The 24,781-nt window shown below is 44.3% G+C and overlaps 1 protein-coding gene across 2 annotated transcripts in view; it reads right to left on the bottom strand.

Annotated features, from left to right (window-relative positions):
• Positions 1 to 24,781, bottom strand: part of LARGE1 (LARGE xylosyl- and glucuronyltransferase 1) — a 533,441-nt gene that overhangs the window by 57,487 nt on the left and 451,173 nt on the right. The window lies entirely within an intron of this gene.

The raw sequence follows: 24,781 nt of genomic DNA, 5'->3' as shown, positions 1-24,781 counted from the left end.
TTTGCAGCTTTTCCAACACTCAGGATGAGTTTCCTGGTCTGCCTCTGGAGCTGCCTGCTGCCCCTAACCCAGGCCTGGGTGCCAGCCCCGACTTGTAATGCTTCCCACCTCTCCCTCTGCTCCTCCGGCTCCAGGGATGGGAAATGTTGCCTGCCATTTTCTATTTTTGCTTTTTTTCATTACCAAATCAACACTTTACGTCTAGTTGCCATTTTTTAAAGATTAAATTCTCTGTTCGAATAATTGGTATGGTTTCTGCCTCCAGCCAGGACTGACGGATGCACCGTGTCACAGAGCTGCCTCGAGAAAAAAAAAAAAAAAAAAAAAACCATGTTCCTACACGGAAAGCATGAAAGTTGCGTCTGGCAGGAAGTGAGCCGTCCATGAAGGCTGGCGAGTAAGTGCATGGAGCATATTAAGTTGGGAGAAAGGGCAGTGAGCTCTGCCGACAGTGCTCACCCTTGACTGGCTGGCGGCTGGCCAGAGACGTGTCCACAAACAGCACAGAATGTGATGGTGGAGGAAGGCTCACGGGGAAAGGGGGCTCTAAAACAGGGGCTCTAGGGATGCATGTCCTGGGGCTTGAAGGATGAACCAGAGTTTCCCGGGAGGCAGGGGACTGGCCCAGAGGCAATGGTGGTGGCATGGTCCAGGGCAGGGAAGGCCCTCGGGAAAATGCGAGCTCACGTGCTGTAGCAGGAGCTTGGGGGCCAGGTGGGCTGGGTGGGAGAGGAGGCTGCGGGGGTGAGAGGGGCACAGGGAGACCTGGCCCTGAGCTCAGCTGTGGTGCTGGGGATCTAACCGAGGGGGAATGACTAACTCTGGCTTTGAGTAAGACGATCGGACTGTAATGGACAAGACAGGAGTGGTGGAGTGGGAGGGCCAAACAAGGAGCCAGCAGGGACAGCTCATGCCCTTGGCCGGGGAGCTGTCTGGGGATGGGGGGAACCCTTCACCACGAGCATTATGTCAGGGTCTTTTGATCCTCACAGCGACCTGAACAAGGAGTACAATTCTAGAGATGAAGAAGCTGGAGCAATGACTGGCCCAAGGCCACAAAGTTCTTAAACGTGGCAACTGGGATTCAAGTCTAAGTTCGAATAGACCTGATTTGAAAGCCCACAGTCTTCTGTCTTCCCTGTTCATGCCCAGTTACATTCCAGGAGAAATAAACTAGCTCTCGCCTTTCCCCCACTTGCCTCCCATGGTCGGGAGGACGAGCATAGTTGACATTGAGACAGAGGAAGGCAACAGGGTGTCCAGAGCTCAGTCCCTTCCTGGCTTCCTCCTTTAGCCACATTCTGCCTGAACTGGGCCTCCACCATTTGGAAAGATCTGGAAGGTCCTCTCTCTTAGGGTTCAAGGCCCTTGCAGCCGTTTGGGTAAATACTGTTCTGTGAGACCAAGTCCCTCTCTCACGGCACAGGGAACACAGGGTAATGGCAGAGCAAGAACTGGGGACGTCAGGCCGACTTGGCCGTGACTCTCAGTTGTGCGGGTCCCTGGGCAGCTGGTCTCACTCTCTGCGGCCTGGGTTTCTTCACAAGCAAGGTGGGAACCAGTAATCCCCACTCCACAAAGCAGTTAAGAGGCTGAAACAAATGCCCAGCCCAGTGCCTGCAGGTCAGGTGACCCCGAATTCTGGGGGTTCTCGTCTCCCCTCAGAGATGGTGGCAGAAGCCTGCCTACCAGCGTTCTGCCCTCGTCTCTCCTCCTTTCAGCAGATCCTCCCTGGGAGGAGGCCACTCGGCGGCGCTTGCATTTCAGGAAGGGAGGAGTGTGCAGGGTGCGTTCTCTTCCTCTGCCTTCTGAAGGATGCGAGGAGTAAGGAGAGGAGAGATCCTCCCCCCAAGGAAACACCAGCCTGGGCACGAGAAGGTCCTGGGCCACGCATTAAAATAATTGCATGCGAGCTGGTGTCACTCCCACCCTGTGGGGATCATGTCTTTGCGGCAAGAGATTTTGGTGCTTGCCAAGTGCTGAGCCAGCAGGGAGGCTGATGGATGTGTATCTGACTCAGGGAACTTGAACTTCCTCAACAGGGAGAAACACTCAGTAAAAGTAAGGGCTGGCCTGTGGGTCCCCGGACAAACAAATATGCCAGGCACTTTGGAGGCACTGTGTCATTAAATCCCAATTAAGCCCATTTGGATCCCACTGTCCATTTTATGAAGACGGTTCCTGACTTATCTGAATCTCACAGCTGGTAAGCGGCAGAGTTGAGACACGAAGCCAGCTCTCAGCCCGAAACCCCAGGCTCCTTCCTGCCGCCATGCACGGCATCAATGGGTAGAATGCTTTGCAGATGCCGCTTACAGAGGAGGGGGCTTGTCCGAGATCACGTGGTGAGTTTGGATCGGGTCAAGGCTACCACGAGGACCCAGGTCTGCAGGTGCCCCCAACCCGCTCCAGGCCACCTCTTATCTCATCATAGCTCATTCTGCTCTGTGCCCAGGTGGGAATCTGGGTCTGCCTATCGCCTCTGGGTAGACTCTGGTGCCTGCTGTTCTAGAAAAAGCAGCACAGGGTAAAGGAAGGTAGGGGGAGAAGATGGTGGGATCACCGGCAGGCCAAGGGGATTTGAGAAAACCCTTTGCAACCTGGCTGCCCTGGGCCAGGGAAGCCCCCTCAAAGGCTCACTCAAAGATCCTGGCGCTTGCCAAGTGCTGAGCCAGCAGGAAGACAGAGGAACATGCGTCTGGCTCAAAAAACTGGAGGAGGGAGAAACTTAACGTGTATCCAGATTTACCATTTTCTCCTGAGCAGGGCACAGCATACTGCATTCCGCTGTGCTAGGCTCTGAAAAAGTAAATCAGAGCTGTGTTTATCTAATACCCACTATACACCAGACATCAGGCCAAGGCTGGTGTGTGCGTGCGTGTGATGTTTTCACATTCAATCCTCAAAACAAGTGACTGTGCGGCAGGCACCAAGAGGGGCCGTGAATGCAAAGATGGACACAAGGGATATGACTCTCTGGAACTTCAAACTGCGAGAGAGAGCAGGATATTCAGTAACTGTCCATTTTAAATTACAGGTGTGATGTGCTCCCTTAAGGAGACGTTGTTAAAGGGAGGTTGTTAGTGCTGGTTTCTGGTCAGGGCCATCTCAAGTATAAAGCAACCAAGGCCCAGAGGGAGAAAGTAACTTGCCCAGAGTCACACAGCAGAGGGAGAAGTCGTGCCCACGTTCTCTCTTCTTGGGCACTGATCCTTCCGCTAAACCATATGCCTGCTTTGGAAAATCTGACTCAGGGTTAGTCTGGCTGATAATTTTGATCTGCGCTTGCCTCACTACTGACAAATGTCATGTCCTGGTCCCTTGAGGGACAGCATCACCCATCACTGCTGGCTTGGGGGCAGCAAGCTGCTGGTGTAGATGACATCTGCTGACAAGCTTTCACATGCGAGACGGAGTGACACTGGAGAATATGTCCCAAAATAGACTCCTGCGAGGAGATGGTAAGTGCGTGTGAGCCTACCAAGGCTTGTGGAGAAAACCCATCATAACGTATCCCACTTGCTGAGGCACGTTAGCTCGGCAATCATAATTATTATCAGCAGCTAACATAGACGGGATGCTTGCTATGCGCCAAGCACTGCTCTGAAAACGTCACTGTCAGAGCTCATTTAACGCCGTCACTCAAGGGTACACGTAATTAGTCTCCTTATCCCATCTTACAGGTGGGGGAAGTCCAGAAAATTGCCCCAAGTTACATGGCTAGGAAGTGGGGGGCAGTCAGGATTTGAATCCAAAGAGACAGAGACATTAGGGGTCTGCAGCATTTCTCTGATGTCTGTATCACTAGGTAACTCTAATTCCCAGCCAGGAAAGTGAGATTTACGGAAGAATTATGGGATCATAAAAGAAGCCTACTTTCCCTTTCTGAGTACAGGGATCTCGCCCATTCCTTGGGATCCTGAGGCTGCAGGACAGTTTAGGACTTTTCAGACACAGGGGCCGAGCCTTCGGCTTGGCAGGAAGCAGGGAAGGAGGCATTCGGGTCACATGCCAAGTGGACTACAGAAGCTGGCAGGCACCAGGGGCCCCAAGGGTGGGATGTGATTGCATCTGGAACGTCTGTGAAGGCTGAGTAGATGTGTAGACGTGGGAGAGAGCCTGTAGTGAGCCAGAGAAACTGACAGAAATGTATCACTGTCCAGGAAACGTAAACCTCATCTGGGAAGACAGCACAAGTCCACTTGATTAAAGGAAAAAACACGAGACTCTATCGCCCATCAAGGAAAAAGCATTTCAAAGGTAGAAATCAGACCTCAGTATGAGGACAAGGTTATGGAAAAAGTTTAGTCAAAAATTCAGCTTCTGAAGCACTCAGAATTTGGAGGGTTCTTAAAGTAACTTATGGCGCCCAAATGCTAAGACATCAGAGCCCCCGTGTAAGTGCCAGGTGAACAAGAACATGGCCCTTATGTCTTCTACGTCACAGGGATCAAAGGTATCTGGGTCTGTCTCAAGACTGGCCCTGATTTTTCTATGACCCACAGAATTTTCTACAACCCTCCTTAGCCTGGTAGTTAAGCCCATTGAGAACTGGCTCCGGCTTACAATCCCTGTTCTCTCTCCAGGCTGTAAGAACTTCTTGGCATTGCTGGAACCTATCGTTCACGACTTGGTGCCTTTACATATGCTCTATCCTCTTCCCCAGAACATCCTTCTTTCTTCTCTACCATGTGAATGCGTGGAATGTATCAGCCTCCATGGCTGAGCTCAAATGTGTATCTCTTCCGTGAATCTTAGCCTGACTGCTTGTGGTAGAAGGTCCCCTCCTCGTAGCTCTGTCTCTCTACCTCATTCTTCATTGCCGGCAGAACACTAACTTTGTAGTTGCAATCCCCAGCTCCTGTGAATGGATCATGATCTGTTTAAGATCTAAGCTAATCAGGATGATCCTACATTCTGATTCCCCAGACCTCCTTGCAGTGAGGGTTGCCGTAAGACTCAGGATTGGCCTATATGATTCAGGTTCAATGTGGACATTAGGGCGGATACATGGGAAAGCATGTATTTGACTGCCTAAAAATAAGGTTCAGATAATGTGCCATTCTCCTCCCACCCACTCACCTTTCTACTGTGAACAGAGAGGTGATGACCGGAACCATGACAGCTATCCTGTGACTGTGAGGAAGAGGTTAAGACACTGCTATCTACACACCACTGTCCATCGCTATTCCAGAATTCTTAACCAAGAATTAAACCCCACTATTTTATTTGAAGCCTCTGTGTACTGGGTTTTCTGATTCTCACTATAAGCATTCCTAATGTAACACCTGGGCCCTTCCTCAGTGCTCTATAACTCTTGCACTTAACTCTATGGAGAACTCATTGCACACTCTTGTAATTATTTATTTACATGCCTGCACCCGACGGCACTAGAATGTGATTTCTGGGCTGGCAGGGAGCATGACTTATTATTCTTCCTGAGTGCCAGAGGGCCTGGCAGGTAGTTCATATTCAATAGCTGCCCTTTGCTTCAAGAATGGAAATCATGACGATGACATTCTCAATAATCCTCACATTCTGTCTGTCTACAGCAAATCATTTCTAAAAGCCCTATTAATGTGGACTTTAGGATGGAGAAATATATTCCCCTCTTCTTTGTCTAAGGGCCAAAACTGCTTGTCATTTTCTCTTGAAGGAGTTCAAGCTCCCTCTATTCTGGGCTTGTTTGGTATTTCAAGGAGGACAATAGTCTCACGAGTCCCTTCCCTTGTCCTCCTCGGGATTACAATGCACTGTCGAAAGGGACAAGCAGCCGGACCTGCCTGCCAGTCGCAGCTCCAAATCCTATTGGCTGCTGGCCCGTGCTCAGTCGCCTAGGATCACGGAGACAGCCCCTCATCTGCGAAAGGGACATAACAGCGACCACCTGGCAGTCTGTGGTCAAGCCCAGGATGGCCATATTGATGTACATAAAGGGACATCCCATGTGCTCATCGAATTATAAAAGAAATCTGGGATTTGAGTTCACAAAACGGCCACCTTACCAATTAGGGTGGCTGGAGGAAATCAGAGTCTCTACATGGGAAGGAGGAATGAGAAACAAGACTAAAAATGACGGATCGCACTTGCTCACAGCCTGAGGCAGAAGGGTAGGATGGGTCGGACAGACAGCACAGCCCAGAGAAGAAGCCACGCCAGGGACAGTCTCCTCCCGGCAAGACTACAGAGAGAGGCCTAAAGAGGGGCTCTCCAGTGAGACCAACGCTTCTGGTCAGGTTTGCACACTGAGCAGATACGGAAGGGGCACAGGAGCAAAGCAAATTTCACCCCTGCTTCCTCTCGGCTCTGTCACCTAAATCACTCGTTGCATATGAACCTCTATTTTCCAGTCTGACACAAGGACACAGCAGTGCCTGCTTCCGAGGATCAGTGAGACAAGACAGGGAAAGGCGTTCACTGCAGAATCTGGAGCAGACTGCTGCTCGGCTCTCCTGTGCCTCTAGAGCTCGCACACTCTGTTCCCTTGGGATGCCCTTTAAAGTGACCCTACCCCTCAGTCTTTATTTAAAACCCGACTGAATGTAAGGCCTGTGTTGGTCCCACTTTGCAGGCATCGTGATGGGCCGGGTCAACGTCTGTTGACTGCCAATGGAATCCACTTCTGTCGCCACACCAGCTGCTGAAGATTCTAGCCCAGCTCTCGTCCTTCTCCTTTCCCAGTCCTGGCCATTACCGGGAGCAGCTATTAAATAATGGTGTGTCTGAAACTCGGGTTTCAAGCCATAAAGGCTGTGGTGACTCTCCGTCTCCTTTTATACAGGTTCTCATTGCTTCTTGGTTTTTACAAGTCCCAGAAAGAAAAAAAAAAATTCTTCCCAGACAAAAGTGCATCATTACCCAGGAAAGGGGCAGAGAACAGACCACACTTGGTGACTGCTTAGTCTCTTCGTCTGGAAAAGGTAGACATGGAAGGCCGTCCATGAACCTGAGGTCCTGTCCTACATCCTACCATTTCCTGTCCGGTCATCTGAAACATTTCTTATTTTTTCCCTGCCGGAGCGGGGAGAGGTTGGGGAGAGGAAAAGCGACAGCGGGACAGTGGCCGCCCGTGATAATACCCAGTGCTGCGAAGGTTGTGCATCCATGAGGAGATCCCGCTATACCCTCTCACGTGCATTACATTCCATGTTTTCTTTTTTTGTTCTAAAATGGGGTTAACGATCAATCTGAACTGGATTTTGGTACGTGTGGAGCATTCCTGATGGGCCCCTGATAGCCGGAAATGGCAAAGAAATGCAAACAGTATGTGAACCCTCAACAAGTACTGTCTTCATGTGGACAACCAACTGGTGGATGGTCACCGGCCCCATATTCTTCTTCTCTATGGAATTAATGATAAAGACTTTACTCGAATTTCACAGAATCCCCACAGTGTCCCTCTGGGGAGTGTCTCTATTGATCTTGGAACAGGGAGGATAGGGGGAAGCAGATTCTATCTCTGGGGATAGCAAGGAATCTTTAGTTGAGGGATTCTACAAAGTTGGTTGAGGAGCAGTTGGGTTTGTAGTCCAGTGGGATTCGGCCAGTATGGTGGAATGTCAGTAATGCCTTTAGAGGTGGGCACAGTATGAATCACTGCGCTGGGAAAGGCAGCTAGCTTCCCGATTCCCAGCAGACACCTTCAGTAGAGGCCCACTATCGCTTTTCCATACGCCCTGCATCATCCCATCACAGACCAGCACCTGGCCTTCTTCCCATGATTCTCATGGGGCTATCGGCCACGCCCAATCTTCCAGAAGCAGCAGCATGTGACTCAGTCTGACCAATGAGTTATTCCTGACCATTCCTAAGAACACAGAGATGGGTTCAGGCGTGGGCATGTGACCCAAGAAGGGTCAACAGAGTCACTTGAGTGGGTTATTGAGAGAAAGACTGGGATCATGAGTGTTTGTCACTCTTCTGCTACTTGCTTTGACTTCTTCATAGCATGTCTGACCACCTGGAATGACCAATTTGACCATTTGTTTCCTTTGGTATATAGATTCTGCCCTAGAATATAAGTTCACGGAGAGCAGGGCCCATGTAATCACACTCACTACCGTGAGTGCTCAGAGCAGTGCCCGGCCTACAGCATACACGTCATACGTATTTGTTGAATAACTAGGCTCTGCGTACATATGGGCGGGGGGACTGCTAAAACTCATCCTGTTGTAACAGAGGCAGCACGAGAGGGACAGAGTGAGCTGCCCTGTCATCTGAGCACCCACAGGTCACTGTGTCAATGTGGAAGGCGGGATAGGGCACGCTCACGTTTTAGAGATGTACTAGTGTTTCAGTGTGCCTGGGTGACGGTCCCACCAATCATTAATATCTATTTTTAGTGCACTTAATAATACCTAATATCGATATTTTATTAAAATATCCCTCACAAAAAGAACAAATGTCTTTAAAATTGAGTCCTGCCTGATCACCCAAAGTATAGAATAAATATATATGAGTCGTCGTGGATATCAATAAATGACTTAGTAAATAAATAAATAAATATGGGGGAGAGAAGCCAATCTCCTTACAGAAGAGCCCTTAGTAGTAGATCGCATCCCTCCTTAGGAAGTAGAACTTAACCTCCCCACTTTTAGTTTGTGCTGGGTGCGGTGACTTGCTTCTGAGAAATGAAGCAAGAAAGGGGAAAATAATCACTTTATGGTGGAGAAATCTGGCAAACACTGCCTTAAGACGGACAGTTAGGGTCCTTAGTGATGTCACATGTGAAAATCAGGTCCTTCCTGATATAATGTGATACCCTTAGGAGTGGACACCATTTACCTCTGTGATATCTTCTAAAAAAACCCATAATCTCATTCTAATCTTGAGAGAAATACATTGGACAAACCAATGTTTATGGTGAATGAAATATTATGAGGGATATTTCATAGAGTGCCTGACCAGTACACCTTACAACGGTCAAGGTTAGTTATGAAAAACATGGAAAGACCGAGAAAGTGTCGGAGTCCAGAGGAGACTGAGGAAACAGATCACTAACAGAAACCCTGGTGAAAGGTGCATAAAGCCTGCAGATCAGTGAAGCTCGACCCACCAATGTGGGCTTGTTGGTTCATTGTTATCATGTAGGGCATTAACATCCGGGGAAACGGACACTAAATGTGGGGGAAGGGTGGGTATGGGACTCAACACTACTTTTATAACGTTTTCTGTAAATCTAAAAATCCTTCCAAAGAAAAGTATTAAAAACAAAAAACAGTCCTACAAAGTAACAACCGACTGCAAGCACCAGACGGACGAGCTCAGGTGACCAGCAGGAAAACAGCTGAGCCAATGCTTCTCTTTCCAAGAGGAGCCCCCTCCTTAGCTACCTTCCACTACAGAAATGCCTACCTAATTAGCTCTGGCAGGAAGCTGGCAAAAAAAAAAAAAAATTCAAATATGGATTTACAATCACTATCGTTAAGGAAGAGTTTCACCCCAAGTCTGTACGACTGAGGACACTATGTAACGTAGGTACAGGGACATACGATGAGCAAGACGCTTAAAAAGAAAGCACAAAAGTGAAAAAACAATGAAATTTTTTAAAAAATAAAAAAGAGAGGCGCCTGGGTGGCTCAGTGGGTTAAGCCTCTGCCTTCGGCTCAGGTCATGGTCCCAGGGTCCTGGGATCGAGCTCCGCATCGGGCTCTCTGCTGAGCAGGGAGCCTGCTTCCCTCTCTCTCTCTGCCTGCCTCTCCGCCTACTTGTGATCTCTGTCTGATAAATAAATAAATAAATAAATAAATAAATAAATAAATTTAATAATTAAAAAAATAATAATAAAATAAAAAAAAAAGAAACAAAGCAAAATTGAGCTTTAATATAAAAAAAAATAAAAAACAAAGCAACCAGGGGTGCCTGGGTGGGTGGCTCAGTTGGTTAAGCGACTGCCTTTGGCTCAGGTCACGATCTCAGGATCCTGGGATCGAGTCCCTCATTGGGCTCCCTGCTCATCAGGGAGTCTGCTTCTCCCTCTCACTTTACCCCTCTAATGTTCTCTCTCTCAAATAATAAATAAATAAATAAATAAATAAATAAAATCTTAAAAAAACAAATCAACAAACAAAAAAACACAAAGCAACCAGGGCATGAAGACAAGCCTCCATCCTTTTTTGGTGACGTGTAAAAAGTCTTGTGAAAGTCCCTGTAGAACTTTACAATGTTCCACTAAACCCCCGTGAAAAGAGTTTAGCAGCCCCTTCGGGGATTTCATACGTAAAATGAAAGACAATAAAATCCAGGAAGGGAAACACTTGTTTTTCCTGCCCTGGCAAAAATGGCCGAAAAAATGCACAAGGTAATATGGTAACAAATGAAGTCAAGTCCTTTGTCAGCAAATACAGTGAGAAGAGTCACAAAAATGAATGCCGCTGGCCCGAAGATCCTCGTATGAGAAGAAATTACATGGAAGATTTGCTACAGTGTTAAATCAAGGCATCGAGAATCCTGATGTGTGTCAGCTTCTGCTATCTGCAAGATTTTGTTTAGATAATTAAGTACCCAAAGAACAACTATTCCGTAAGCACTCAAGGGAACATGTGCGGGACAAGTCGTAATCTGAACGGCAAATTCCTCCTTCAGTGACGACAGTGGTCTTATGGAAAGTGCAGGTGGGAAGGGTAGAAGCAGCTTTGTTTGGAATAACGGAAGGATTCCAAGCAAGGTCACAAAGTGATACTGAATTCCTTTCCTGCATTACTGAAGGCAAGTTTGCCACAAAGCACCTGAAGCCAGCGTGCACAGGTATTACTGATTATAACCGATTTGGTCATATTTTTATAAAGGCGAGACTGAAACTATCACAGAACTTTCTATAACACTTTCAAATGGCACGAGGAATAACCAAGGAAATCTTTTGTACAAGATAGAGCTCTGCTAGTTAACCTCATGGCAAAGGCCTTATAAGAGATGGCACAGGTAAAGATGATTTATACATTTGTTTTTATGAAAAAACGGGGATCAATGTTACACTATCTCATACTTTTGAAAAAAAAATGCACCTGTAATCTGACCCTTCAATATCGAGGTAATGAATGGGGTAGTCACTGCTTTTAGAAAGAACCTGTGATATGAAGAGAGCTTTTAGAAAATAGATGTTTGAAATTCTTTCCATCGTTATGGGATTTTGAGGTAAGAAAACACTGTGCTACCTACCGAAACCCTCATTTCTACCTATTTAGAAACTTCGATGTTTGATGTCCACAGCCAGCAAGTACTCCTTAGTTGGTTCTTCCCTCTCTCAAAATTCTTCTCATAATAAAACCCAGATTACCTAGGGAAGTGTTTCTTACAGTGGGCTTTTAAGGAACCATTCCCATAAGGTTTTCCAGGGTCAAAGCAGTCTGTTCTGTGTGCTGAAATGGAAATGCTGGGGATCAACCAAACCCATTAGGATTCCCGGGTACAGGATGTCCTAATATGCAATTTTGTATATAAAGTACACAAACTCGCCCTCCGCACCCCTCCCCAGCTCCCCTGTTTGAAGATATCCCATTTACAGTTCTTAGAACTATTTGGGTATGTTCTCTAAAAAGTGCTACTGTAGGGTAGATTTTCCAGAGGCACCACCTTGCTTCTAGGAATTCGGCTGACACTTCCAGGAATATCATCTTCATCTCAACTTCATCAGCTACATATAACACAGCCAGTGATGGGCATCTTAAATCACTAACACCCAATGGAGTTAAGTTCTGAACCTAATAAGCAAACAATGAGTGAGTGTCAAAGGGGAGCCAAAAGACCAAGAGCTTAAATTATCCAAAGTCCCCTGCACTGAGCATGCCAGTCTCCAGCACAATGTTAGGGCACAAGGTGACATGTCACAAACCCGCACTTAACCCCTGGCAACGGGTCCCTATATCCTGTCTATGAAATGAGGGTGTTGGAATCGACGAGGAAGAAGAACCCTTGTTGACATGTTTTGCCCACAAGTTGACTGAAAATTACCGAGAGAGCGGGAGCAATCCCTAATTATTAATTATTGGCAATAAGGATACGAGGCTTACGCTCTAGGTCTCCTAGCCCAGGATGAGCCGCTTTACGCATCCACCCTTATCTTCACCTCTCTGTAACTGTGCTCATGACCTCCTTAACTTTCTCCTACCAGGACACTGGTGAAGGGAGGTGAAGGAACCCAGAGACAGCGCCCCAGCCTGGTCCCCAGTGCGTGCTCTGCTGGGTCTGCTGGGTGCACGGCTGACTCCGAGGCAGGAGCCACCAAAGAGCCAAGCACCAGGCTCCTTGAAAAGGGACCAGCCACCTCGTTTGTAATCCCAGGACCCCTCAAGTGCACGATAGCCGCAGTGCCGCCCAGAGACAAGAAAGCACTTGGAGCCCTTGGACTTGAGTGCCAGGATGAAATTAAATAGGCACTGGCCTGAAGAAAACATGAGGTCTGATTGGGAGGTGGTGATTGTAGATTTTAGATCTTCTCCCCCAAAGCAACTGTTTTTTTCTTCCAGAGCCATCCTAATCCTCCCAAATCAACCTCGCCATTCATCATTCTTATTACCCTCTCTCTGGTTTCCCCAGCCTCATTTTTCACAGTAGTCTGCTTGGCTACAGCAGGCTCGATATGCTAATGCAAGGCAGCCCCCCATCTTCCTCAAAAGATGTGAAAACTGACACCTCTCTAAGCATTATAAAATGTTTTAAAACTTGAGTTAGTGCGACTCCTTTTATGCAAATGGTACAGATTGCCTCTAGGAACATACATCATTTCTCCATATGGATGGCACGTTTTTCTCTTGGTTTTTCTCTTCTTTAGGATTTTTTCTTTTAAGTGTACTCAGCTCCCAATTTATGAATGGGTGGCAGTCAAAAATCCAGCCTCTGAGTCTGTCACTTAAAATGCAAATGTTCTTCAAGGAGACAATGTTAAGAGTCTCTGTTCTGGGGTTAGCCCTCCAAGAGCCATTTAATACAAAGAGGGATCACAGAGAATAATCCTATAGAAGCATTATCTCATGTGAAATGTTTTCCTGGAAAAACATATTAAGGTGGGAACTCCGCCCTGTGCCAAAAGAAAGAGCTCCGGAGTTAGGGTCAGGCCGACATGAGTTCAAACCTCAGCACTATCCTGTTTTTTTTGTTGTTGTTGTTGTTTTTTTAAGATTTTATTTATTTGACAGGCAGAGATTACAAGTAGGCTGAGAAGCAGGCAGAGAGAGAGAAGGAGGAAGCAGGCTCCCTGCTGAGCAGAGAGCCTGATGCGGGGCGCGATCCCAGAACCCTGGGATCATGACCTGAGCCGAAGGCAGAGGCTTTAACCCACTGAACCACCCAGGTGCCCCTCAGCACTGTCCTGTTTTGCTGTGTGATTCTGGGCAAGCAGTAAGCGACTGAATCCATCTGATCCTTAATTTTCTAACATGTAGAACAGATTCATATTCACCCTGGGAGACTTCTGCAAGGACTGAATGCCACGCTTGGCACACACACCGTTCCCACCCAACCTGCCTGCTAAGGCCACGGCATCCTTTGCGGTCCCGGCCCCAGCTTCCTGTCAATCTCGGAAAGCAATCAGTGCATTCTGGGCAGATGTTTTTGGAGCACTGATGTGGTCCCTGCTGCCTGCCACCCAGTTTGCTGTTCCTAACTTGCTCCTTCCCACTCTCCAGAGGCATATACAAGGAAGGAGGGGTGGTTTCAACAGGACTGGGGAGAAGGGCGGCAAGGGTGTTTGCAGGCTAAGGAATGACGTCAGGGCAGAAGATGAGGAAGGAAGAGACCTGATACTCGGACCTCCTACAGGATCCCTCAAGACAGACTGCGTCACACCCTCCGGCTCTCTTAGTTCCCTATACTTCCTTCCATTGCAACACTTAGCACGCTGTCCGGGAAGTCTCTGTTTTTTTTTTTTTTTTTAAAGATTTTCTTTATTTATTTGTCAGAGAGAGAGGGAGAGAGAGCGAGCACAGGCAGACAGAGAGGCAGGCAGAGGCAGGCAGAGGCAGAGGGAGAAGCAGGCTCCCTGCCGAGCAAGGAGCCCGATGTGGGACTCGATCCCAGGACGCTGGGATCATGACCTGAGCCGAAGGCAGCTGCTTAACCAACTGAGCCACCCAGGCGTCCCCGGGAAGTCTCTGTTTAATGGTTGCTTCTTACTAGACTGTGACCTTCCTGAGGGCAGGAACCACAGCTTAGCCCCGGGGCTCCAGGAGCTCACAGAGACCCAAGGACTAGACCCTCTGCTTGCCACTTCCTAACCATCACCCACTGTTCCCGGCCAGGGCTTCCTTCTCTAAAAGCCTCCTGACGACTCAAGGATGAGAACACAGCTTCCTAGCTTCTCTCCCATTCTCCCTTCTCACACTGCCCTTTGCTTGTCTCTGAAGAGTTTGTGCTCCTGGTGAAAGAATAAAAAGATGTTCCTTTGGGTCCTTGTCTTTTTATTTAAGATTCAGCCAGCGAAGGCTGAGTCATCAAGCTTTAGGACTGAAAGATAAAAAATGAAGGGTCTTTGAAACACAAAGACGGAGGTAAAGTCAAGAGTGTTTCTATGGCGCACTCAAGGGGCCCGGTGGAGAACAGGGCCAGAAATGATGGCTTCCATTTTATCGAGAATGTAACAGACCGAGAGAAGGTAAGTGGTTTACACAAGTCCTTCAGCTGGTAAGAGCTAGAACTGTCATTAGAATTTACGGGATTGCTTGGCTCCAAAAGCCTATATGCTTCTTCCCTGTCCGTGAAACCATTTTTCCCCTTAGTTATTCTCTTAACCAATCTCTGCTTCGCCTAAAGTCCTCTGCTGACACCCAGGACAGGCTAGACGCCCAAAGCTAGTGAGCGCCTCTGTGGTGGGGTGTGGGAGGCTGTCTGCTCCTACAGATGGAACTTTATGCTCGCCAAGAATGAGCTGTGTGTTACCAGATGTGTTTCTTTGCCATTTGTATTTCTCATGTAACTGGAAATGTAATCAAATATTCTTTGAATTAGGTGAGTGCAAAAAGAGAGTTCTATTTCTGTGGAAGGCCAGTCAAAGCTTTGGAACAACTCAATAAAAGGAAGTCCCTTTAAAAAATGGCTGTCAGGGGCACCCGGGTGGCTCAGTGGGTTAAGCATCTGCCTTCGGCTCAGGTCATAATCTCAGGGTCCTAGGATCAAGCCCCACATCGCGGAGGGGTGTGTGTGTGTGTGTCTCTGCTCAGCGGGGAACCTGCTTCCCCACCTCTCTCTGCCTGCTGCTCTGCCTACTTGTGATTTCTCTGTCAAATAAATAAAATCTTTAAAAAAAATGGCTGTCAGATTAGGTATGGGTGAGAAGCTATACAGGAATGGGAAAATGCAAAATCCAGGACTGTCCTCTACCTGCTTTGTAAAAGTCCTTAACTTCTTGCTCAACCTTCAAAGAAATGGATTGGGAGAACCACAGAAAATGGATAAGGGGAGATGTCTATGCAGGATAATACAGCATGATCGGCAGACAGAAAAAACAACAAACTTGGCACTGGCTGAACAGACAAGCAAATCAAGGTTAACCTGTTTTTAGGATTCTCCCCTGAACCAACATGTTCAAGCAGCTGACCCAGTGCAGATGCCCTGTGTGACCCACAGGCAGGCTTCTTAGCTTGGTTGCCCTTTGGAGCATATGTGTGAGCTGATGGAGAGCAGGGTTCAGAGAACATCTATATACTCCCCAGGGAGGAATAGAGGAACCAGCAAATAGGAGCTCTTCCCTAACTGTTGAATACAGTGGAGGACATAAAGGATGGAAGGAGGCAGAAAGAAATAAGTAAGAAAATGAGGAATATGCGCTTCTACCTGGAATGTGAGGCCCAGGTTGGCCCAAAAGGACCTACAGATACCCTGTATTGCTAAACCAGGTTCTCGGGCTTCATGGCAATGTCCAGAACCCAATATGATCCGAAGGGTGGAACTTGGTCCTGCCAGTCTCTCTCCTTCCTCCCTGAACCTTCTCCCCACCTTTCTATATTGGCTGTATTTCAGGGTTCTGTGTAAGATTTTGTTAGATATCCGTGGGTGAAATGACTTCCAGATTCTTTTTTAGGTTTATCTAGAAAGATAGGAGTTCACTTGATTTGACTCTGTCTTCCTGGTTTTGCTATTTTAAAGTCCTCCACTTAAATACAGAAGAGACTGCCAGAAGGAGTTCCCAAGTTAGTTTGCTGGATAGGTTCAAATAACAGTGAGTAAGCGATCACTGGGCAATGTCAAGAGTGGCATAGCCTACCGCCACGTGAACATCTCAGCTCTATGGGATTGGTGACTTTGTTTCATTTCCCACAGCATTAATAGGGCCTGCAACCGTGCCTGGCATAGAGGAACCTCTCAGCAAATGCACAAATGCACTGGTATGTCTGGGATGGGCCAAGGTAACATACTTCCGCTTGCACATTCTGGCGAGCTTTGTTGGTGTTCATAAAATGTCTGAGTTGAAAGCTCACAGATGACATCTCCTCTGTTTTATGGTGTCTTGTCTATTCCTTTTGCTGGCTGCAAATTTGAAGGCTCTCAGACACCAAGCCCAACGCACTGGCTTATGAATGCTTGTCTGGTGTCTTTAATGAAACTCCTACTGATCCTAAGAACAAACAGGTGCCTAGGACACCTGCCAAGGTCCTCTGTACTCTTGAATTTATTTTTATTGCGGTAAGAGATCCATAAAATTAACCATTTGAACCATTTTCAAGTGTAGAGTTCGAGGCCACTAAGTGCATTCACATTGCTAGGCAATCATCACCACTATCCATTTCCAGGCCTCTTTCAACATCTCATACGGATATCCATACTCACGAACTCCACATCTTCCCCTCAACCCAGCCCCTGGCAATCATTGTTCCACTTCTTTCATCTATGAATTCAACTACTCTAAGTATCTCATGCAAGCGAGACCATCTTGTGCCTGTCCTCAAGGTTCATCCACGCTGTAGAACGTGTGACAGTTTCCTTCCTTTTTAAGGACTCCCAAGGTCTTCAGTCGCACTTACTTTTACAGAATTTTTATGGTTTTTTTGGGGGGGGGCATGAAAATAAGACTTGAGAGTTTGGAATTCTCCTGTGCTCTTGCCTGGTCAAGAAATGTCACTTAACAAAAGCGAAAATGAACTTTTGGGACTTCATCAAGATCAAAAGCTTCTGCACAGCAGAAGGAAACAGTCAACAAAACAAAGAGGCAACCCACAGAATGGGAGAAGATATGTGCAAATGACAGTAGAGACAAAGGGCTGATTTCCACGATTTATAAAGAACTCCTCAAACTCAACACACACAAAACAGATAATCATATATAAAAATGGGCAGAAGATATGAACAGACACTTCTCCAGTGAAGACATACAGATGGCTATCAGACACATGAAAAAATGTTCATCATCACTAGCCATTAGGGAGAGTCAAATAAAAACCACATTGAGATACCACCTTACACCAGTTAGAATGGCCAAAATTAGCAAGACAGGAAACAACGTGTGTTGGAGAGGATGTGGAGAAAGGGGAACCCTCTTACACTGTTGGTGGGAATGCAAGTTGGTACAGCCACTTTGGAGAACAGTGTGGAGATTCCTCAAGAAATTAAAAATAGAGCCTCCCTATGACCCTGCAATTGCACTACTGGGTATTTACTCCAAAGATACAGATGTAGTGAAAAGAAGGGCCATCTGTACCCCAATGTTTATAGCGGCAATGGCCACGGTCGCCAAACTGTGGAAAGAACCAAGATGCCCTTCAACGGATGAATGGATAAGGAAGATGTGGTCCATATACACTATGGAGTATTATGCCTCCATCAGAAAGGACGAATACCCAACTTTTGTAGCAACATGCATGGGACTGGAAGAGATTATGCTGAGTGAAAATAAGTCAAGCAGAGAAAGTCAATTATCATATGGTTTCACTTACTTGTGGAGCATAATAAATAACATGTAGGACATGGGGAGATGGAGAGGAGAAGGGAGTTGAGGGAAATTGGAAGGGGCGGTGAACCATGAGAGACTATGGACTCTGAAAAACAACCTGAGGGTTATGAAGGGGTGAGAGTTTGGGGGAGCCAGGTGGTGGGTATTAAGGAAGGCATGTATTGCATGGAGCACTGGGTGTGGTGCAAAAACAATGAATACTGTTACACTAAAAAGAAATTAAAAAAAAAAAAGAAGAAGAAGAAGAAGAAGAAGAAATGTCACCTAGGGGGTGCCTGGGTGGCTCAGTGGGTTAAGCCTCTACCTTTGATCTCAGGGTCCTGGGACTGGGCCCCACGTCAGGCTCTCTGCTCGGTGGGGAGCCTGCTTCCCCCCCCTCTCTGCCTGCTGTTCTGTCTACTTGTGTCTCTTACTCTCTGTCAAATAAACAAATAAAATCTTAAAAAAAAAAAAAGAAATGTCATCTATTATGAGGACATGGGCACTGCCTGTGTGTTGTCATCTGCCCCCTGACAGCTGAATGTGGAGTGCTTTCTCCTGAAACTCACCCACTTCTCAATTTTTGACCAATGACTTCTAAGCCCTAGCTTGCAAAATATGTACGACTTCGAGTTTACAAGATAGCGCCCATGTGTTGTTCCAACTTGATTGAAACCATTGACACGCCTTTCAAGAGGATTGGAGATTTCCTATGGGTGGATTGGAGATTTCCTATGGATTGACTGGGACTTCCAGTCAATCTTCCAGTTGGTGGGGGTGAAATTATTTGTGGTCTTAATTTTCACTTCCCAGATTAGCAAAGAGGTTGTATATCTTTTCAAGTGTTTATTGCCTGTTTCTTTACAATTTGGTAAAATGACTATATCTTTTATAAATTTTTCTTATTAATTAGTAAGAGTTATTTGTATATTTCATTTACTAGTCTTTTGTCAGTTATATATGCTGTAAATGTCTTTTTCTTTTCTCTTTTTGATGCTATTTTGATGGAAGTTATTAATTTCAATGTGGTAGAATTTACTGATCTTTTCATTTATGATCTACGCTTGTGTCGTCTCATTGAATAATGCCTTCCTAATTCTGAGGTCACAGGCCCGTTATTTAATTTTTTAAGTCTCACATTTAAGTCTCTAATCCATCAGAATTAATTTTGTGCATGGTATGAGATAGGGATTAATTTTCATTCTTCCTCATGGATAATCAGATGCCCTAGTAGCATTTGTGGACGATTACATCCTTTCTCCAATGGCCAGCAAGTCACCTCTTTATCTACCACATTTCCATATATGTGTGGGTGTTCTTGGGCTCTTCGTTCTTTTTTACTAATTCATTAGCACATTCCTAAACAAATGCTCAGCAAAATTTTGCTGTAGGTTTTCAGTGGATACTATTTATGAGCTTTTGTCATAAATGAATATTTAATTTTATCAAAAAACTTTCTTGCATCTATTTACATGATTACACGGTGTTTCTCCTTTAATCTATTAACATGCTGAATGATACTTGTGGATTTTTCAATGTTAAATCACTCTTGTCTTTCCTGGAATAAACCCAAGTTGGCCATGATGTATTATCTATTTTATACATGACTGAACTCAGTTTGCTGATATTTTGCTTAAGGTTTTTGGAAACCTCTCATGAGTGAGACAAGCCTGCAGTTTTCTTTTCTTGTGCTCCCTGTGTCTGATTTTGGTATTGAGGATATCCTGGCCTCACTGAAATGGGTTGAAAAGTGTTTCTCTCTTCCTATTCTCTGCAAATTTTCCTAAAATTTGAATTATTTTTTGACTAAAAAATTGGTAGAACTTATCTCGACTTCTCATTGAGGGATACTGTGTACTTTGTAAGAAGGTCTAATGGCTAGAAGATAGCCAGGGTTTACATTTTTTCCTCGGATCAGTTTTGGTAAATTATACATATTTAGGATTTTATTCATTTCATGCAAGCTCTCAAAATTTTGACATAATCTTATTTACAGCATCCTCTTACTGTTTCCTCTAATTGTACTTTATCTACTAGATTAAAAACTCCATAACCTAAGAAACTTTTGTTTGCTTTAGTTTCTGCTATATTCCTCAAACTCAGAAAGATGACTGGCTCAAACGCATTTAGGGAATGAGTCCATGAATCTGCATTTATGGTTCCATATTCATTTACTAGTGAGTTTTCCTGCTATTTTTCAGCGAGTCCTGCCACTGCTTTGCCTAGTCCATTGGCTCCCTTCTAAGGAGGGAAACAAAGTCAGAAACAAACTTCTGACTTTGTTGAATAATTTCTTGATCAGCTTCTCCTTCTTACCTTCTTTATGCCCTGTCTCTTAATTTTTGAATTTTCCCTAATGCTCTTTACATATCATCTTAAGTTATAGACTTGGCTTACTAATTTTCTGCCTTTCTTCTTTTTAATATGAAATTTAAGGCTACAAATTTCTTCATATATTTGTACCATCTCACTAATTTTGACATGTATTATTTTTATTTTCATTCAGTTCTAAGTAGGTCTCAGTTTCAATGGTGATTTCCACTTAAGCCATGAGTAATTTAGAAGTATGTTCTCAATGTTAATCAAATATATTTTTTAAAAATATTATTACTACTAATTTAATTATACTGTATTCAGATACATATATTATATGAGCATATAATATATATACTATAAGGCATATATTTTATAAAAATATAAAAAATAATATGTAAACATATATCAAAAATATTATATCTATTATATGGAGAACATATATTTTACACATATATATGATAAATATTATATATATATCATATTCTTTGAAACATACTGAGATTTGCTTTATGGTCCAGAACATGGTTACTTATAAACAATGTCTCATATGAGCTTAAGAAGGATGTATATTCTCTGTTATGTACCAGGTTCCTTATTTGCCCAGTAAATCAAGATTTTTAACTGTGTAGCTCAAATATTCCATATTTTTAATCAACTTTCTTGGGTTGCTTGATCTCCTGATATTTGAAAAGGATACACTAAAATATTCTACTATGATAAATAGTAGGTTGTTGATTTATCTCTGGAGTTCTTGTATCTCTCGGTGAACTTTTAATTTTTAAATTGTGACCATCTCAATACTAAATTAAATACATCTCCTACTAAATTATATATTTATTGCCTATCACTGCTTTGTCTGATACCAAGAGAGCTATCCCGGTTCTTTTTCTCCATCATCTGTCAAACTGCTCAGGCCGTCATGTGTTAGGTATGTCTTTCATAAAGAGCATATGCTGTATACTCGCTCCTCTTCAGTTGGACAACGTGTCTGTTCCTCCCTCAACTTAGTCTGCTTATTTGATTGATATATTTAGACTTATTTCTATCATCTGATTTCTTGCTTTCTATTTTTCCCCTTTTTCCTATGCTGCCATTTTCTTCTTGCATTCTTCTTCTCCACCCCCACCCCCCAACAAATGATGAAGATATTTTGGTTGTTTTGGTTTTTCTTACTCCACTCACCATCTCTACCCACCCTGGATTTATAATTTCTGTGCTTTTTTTCCCCCAATTCTTTCAGAGCTGAAGCTTGAAAGGTTAGACGTGTGTAACCATCTTAGCATTGAAATTATCTCACCAACAAAACAGATTCCAGAATACTTTAATTCCAATCACATCCCTCCTGAGTTATGTTGATGTCATCGTCTGATAGTTTAGGTTGAACTGTTTGAAGCCCACAGTTATACATTACTACTACTACTACTACTACTAATGTTTAGAGATTGTTAGGCATTCCTACATATTTCTAATTTGTTTGTTCAGCATTCCTTCTTGGAATCGTGATTCTATGGAATCATATTCCTTATTCCTGAAAATAAATCCTTGAGCAGTTTCTTTGCAAAGGTATGTTTGTGGTAAATCCTCTTCGCTTTTGCGCCTCTGAATAATCTTTTCTCGTATTTTGCTAGGTATACTATGTATTGTTGTTGTCACCCAGCACAGTTTAAGGTGTTACTTGTACTCTTCCGGCTTCTGTTGCTACTGATAAGAACTCTCATCTGACCATGGAATGTCTTCATAGAGAATCTGTTTTTTTTTTTTTTTCCTCTCTCTCTGGTTGGTCATTTACTTATTTCCATAGAACAGAAATATTTTTTATTTTTTTTAAATTAACATATAATGTATTATTTGTTTCAGGGGTAAAGGTCTGTGATTCATCAGTTTTACACATTTCATTCTCTCTGGTTATTTAAAAAAATCACTTGAGGCTGCTGCAGTCTTACTTCTATAGGTCTAAGTATAGCCTTCTCTTTTTAAACTGCTTGTACGTATGGATACCTTTTAATAGTTCTGGAAAATTCCCATTTACTATAAAGATGCCTCACTTCCGGTGCGCCTGGGTGGCTCAGTGGGTTAAAGCCTCTGGCTTTGGCTTGGGTCATGATCCCAGGGTCCTAGGATCAAGCCCCACATCAGGCTCTCTGCTCAGCAGGGAGCCTGCTTCCCTTCCTCTCTCTCTCTGCCTGCCTCTCTGCCTACTTGTGATCTCTGTCTGTCAAATAAATAAATAAAATCTTTTTTAAAAAAAAGATAACTTACTTCCAATTTTCTCTATTATTTCCTTCTGGCAGTCTAATTAGACACATTCTCAATATCTCAATGTCTCTCTCAGTTTTTCTCTTTTTCCTTGTGCTCTGGATTCTAGATAATTTCTTCAGCACTCTCTTCTGGTTCACTAATTCTCTCTTTAGCTGACTCTAATTTACTGCTTAACATATTCATTATATCTGCAATTTCAATAATTACGTTTTTCACTTCTAAAAATACTATTTGATCCAAATAGGTCTACTTGCCTTTGAGAATCTCTTGTTCCTCCATCCTTTAAATTCTCTTTTATTTCTTACACAGAATAAAAATATTTGTTGTCTATCTGATGAGTCTAATACCTGAAGTCTTTGAAATTTAATTCTACAGTTTCTGCCCTTTCTCATGGTGGCTTATTTCCCTGTGTGTTTAGGGATTACCGAATGAGAACTCATTTTTCTTGAAACTTGACCTAAATAATTCATTGAAGTTTTTCTTATTTTTGAGAGTATTCTTCTAGATCAGATTTCTGTTTATTTCTGCCAGGTGCCTGGCACATGTTCATTTTTCTTCTATTTCTTCCCATACATAGAACTTCAGCCCACCAAATAATATGAGCACAGGCTTGAAATTAGAAGGTCTCAAGGGAATTTCTCTCTTATTTTACCTAAAGCCAAGGATAAGATGTATAACAGTCTCTATCATCTTCTCCTATGGATATTTTTACACTTGTTATCTACTGAGGATATCACTTTTCCTGGATCCTAACTTTTGGTACGTGTCTTCTAATTTGTCTCTCTTGGGGCTGAGACCCAAATTCCCATGCATCGCCTTTCAATAGAATGGCTATACAAATGGTTTGCCTGACTTTAATTTAGGCCTAATGTCCCAGTGTTACTAATAATAGCATTCCTTTGTTTGAATTATATAGTAAGTTATATAGTTACCGACTTTTAAGCCAGGCCTCTAGTTCCCAAGGGTCTGCAAATACCCAGCAAATGTCAGATCTAGTTGCTTTTTGCTTATCCTTCTGGATCCATACTTTGTCATTGTTTCTGGCTTCTGCTTACTTCATTGACTTTATAGACCGATCGACTATGTTTTTAAGTCATTAAGAAAAAAATTTTATCCCATACTTTTTGGTGTTCTATACAGGGTTGATTTTTATTTTCCTCACTTTTAAGCTTCTAGTTCATGACAGTCTTGGAAATATTCCTGAGTATGTCATAGATTTTTCTTACGCCTAAGAAATACAGGACACAGCAAAGGAACTACATAAATGTTGATTGAAAGAATCAGTGATGGAGGTACTTCTGTTCTAAACACTTTCTAATAGTTTGTAATGACCTTCAAGTTCAGTAAAATTAAAAAAAAATAGAAAAACAAAAACAAGTTTTTTTCTTTTTGACTACGTTTCACTCCTGGGAAGGTGTGAACTTTAGACTGTTCATTACAACAGTTTATATTTGTGAAAATCTGAAAACAACTAAAGTAACAGGAATGCCTTGGTAACAGAAGAGTACAAAATTCTATGTGTATTAGGACCATAAATATTTGGCAACACACACATTTGGACATGGCCAGAAGCTTCTTGGAAAAGATGGATTGATTAGGAAAGCAAGGTTTGGGTTCCTTTTTCCTCTTAAAAAACTCGAAACGATTGTTACTGCAGTGTCACGTGGGCAATGGCTATACATTTGAAATGATGTCAGCTCCCTATGTTGTGTGTGTTGACTTCCTGTCTGACACAGCCAGAGAGGCAAACGCACTTGCTGTCAGACAGGCCTGGGTTCAAGTCCTTGTTCTGTCACTTACCAGTGGAGGTCAGTTCCTCACTCCTCTCACTGTAGGTAGAAAATTCTGACACACACTTTAAATTGGGGCTCAGCCAACAGGATACTAGCATCAAGGACTCAAGCTTTGCTTGCAAGCACCAAGACTTCCTCTCCCACTTGGCTTTGCCATGAGAATGAGCAGGCTGGCCTGCTCCTGGGACATGGCAGATACTGGAGGAGGGCCCAGGTGTCCCAGCCATCAACTACTGGATCCAAAGCTGACCGCAGACACTTGGTTAAGCCAGTGAAAATCAGATAGCTGGCCAGCCCACCTGCAGACTCCTCAGCTACATAAATGGTGGTTGACTGAAGCCACTGCTAGGGCAGCTTGTTCTGCAACATTAACTAGGGCAGCAGAGAACTCGTACACACTGTCTTCTTCATTGTGGGGGGTGGGACCCAAAGACCATCAAATGTGGGTCCTCCCGATCGGACAGGGGGACCACCAAATGGGGGCCACCTGATGGGGGGGGTGGCTGGGGGCACGGGTAGTTAAAGGATTCACCAGAGGTGGAACAAAGGAGATAGA

This window comes from Neovison vison, chromosome 12, assembly GCF_020171115.1.
Source record: "Neovison vison isolate M4711 chromosome 12, ASM_NN_V1, whole genome shotgun sequence".
NCBI lineage: Eukaryota > Metazoa > Chordata > Mammalia > Carnivora > Mustelidae > Neogale > Neogale vison.
The sequence above is the reverse complement of the archived record's forward strand: the minus strand, read 5'-3'. Positions and strand labels throughout refer to the sequence as shown.